Genomic DNA, 1,998 nt, shown 5'->3' with positions numbered 1-1,998 from the left:
TATATATTTCACTAGCTTTCTCTAGATCTACCAACTTTGAAATTCAGATTTTAATTCAGGATTACGTACATCTGATGAGGAAACGTTGTCCAGCATTGCTTTAACCTTCTCGACGATTTCATTAACAAAATTTGCTTGATTGCTTCCAACACAAGACAAAAAGATCATTTAGAATGATAACAATGTTGCAACGGTAAAAATTATATATGCTAATTTAATAACATCATTTGCTGTGTGGATCTAATTAAGATTTTTGTAACCGATAAGATTTTAAATTCCACATATTAAGTAATTTCGTCATAAAAGAGCATAAATCACTAAACTTTCATTGTTAATTAGATTTTTGATTTTCATTGGTAATTTTTTTAACTGTTAGATTTTCATCTTTCTGTATTTTGCTTTTTTAATTGAATTTTTTTTAATTGATAAAAATGATATAAATTTTTGGGGGAAGAGTATGTATCTTAAGTAATTAAACTACACTCTCATGTATAATGGATTTTATTAATCATGTTTACTATTTTGAATAACAAAATATTTAAAAGCTTAGACTGATTCTCTTTTAGGAGATGTTGTTTTGCGATATAATCATTTTGCAGTACACTTAAGGCGAATTTTGTGATCACAATATAGATGATTTATGTAATGTATTTGTAAACATTGAAATGATATTTAACATTAAAATGGTCAATCAATATTTAAACAACTTCGAGAATACTAACATGCTTGATGTAAGCTGTATGGGCAAATGATCATCGTCTTTGTATTTTTTGTTGGGTCAAGACGTAATTTATCAACTAAAGATTATAGACTCATATAGTCATATTAATACATGTCACTTTCAAACTACGACAATAACTTGTTTGGATGTTGTTTCCGCTGTGGCCATACAGAAATAGCCGAGATCTACCATCATTGTTGAGTTTTGAATATATCCCATGAGTAATCTTTTATTAAATATGGTAAAGTTTAGAGATATTAAATAATTATATTTCTTAATATTCCACATTTTTCATCCTCAAATTCAGATAATGTGTAATTTATTTCTCTTTTAACTGTTGGTAACCCCTAACATCAAAAGCACCTTTTTTGTCCTGTCAACACAAGATGGAAAATGATACAAATCCTTCAAACTTCAAAGCCTATTCAGTGGCTTTAAACCAAAAATAAAATAAAATAAAGATCACCTTTTGGTGATTTTATTCACTTCGACATTGATTAAGGCAAATCCTCATCATCTTTATTTTGTTGTTACGTAAAGACATAAGCGAAAGTTGAAATTGAAGTCCCATATCACAAGTTAACTGAAATCAATTACAAATCACCTCGTCCAACGTTGTTTCTTCTAATGTATTCCTGCGATATATATATAATAGAGATCTGATCATCTATTTTAAGCTTTAGGTCTCCCTATCCATAGTAATCTTAACAAATATCCAAGTTAGAATAATATATAAATAAAAGAATGTATAATTAAATTTTAAACTCAAAAAATCATTTTATAACACAATTATACCGTTGTGTGATATATATCTTAGGCTAAGCTGCATTGTTTTAACTTTATGAATATGTCGTAGTGTACGTGCACGTAGGCTCATGGTGTCTCCATAACTTAATAGAAAACCTTACTAAATATGGCAATAGAAAAAGCTTAAAGGAGAAAATAAAAGTAACTAAATTTTTTATTTGATTGTTTGGTCATTCCGTAAAAGTTTTCTCCTCCACCTAACCACCAGTCCACTACTACTTTACATGCTTGCATAAACTTTAGTTCTTTTCTGAGATCTTAAATCCTTCATTTTCCTTTAAAAATGAATTGTGCAATGAGCAAATCATTTACATGATCTAAAGGAAAAATGCTTCAGAGACATTAGAACTTTCCTCGAATCATAACAATAATTTGAGTGTGAAATAGAATACAATCACATGAAATATACATATTAAGAAACCAGCCAATCAACCATTATAGTAGCAGAATTTGGCCGTTTAATATTAGGA

General features: G+C 28.5%; 1 pseudogene; it reads right to left on the bottom strand.

The window, feature by feature from the left end:
- The window catches only part of LOC109126453, an 11,345-nt pseudogene that overhangs the window by 3,892 nt on the left and 5,455 nt on the right, over positions 1 to 1,998 (bottom strand).

The sequence above is a fragment of the Camelina sativa genome, chromosome 2, assembly GCF_000633955.1.
Source record: "Camelina sativa cultivar DH55 chromosome 2, Cs, whole genome shotgun sequence".
In the NCBI taxonomy this organism is placed as follows: domain Eukaryota; kingdom Viridiplantae; phylum Streptophyta; class Magnoliopsida; order Brassicales; family Brassicaceae; genus Camelina; species Camelina sativa.
The sequence above is the reverse complement of the archived record's forward strand: the minus strand, read 5'-3'. Positions and strand labels throughout refer to the sequence as shown.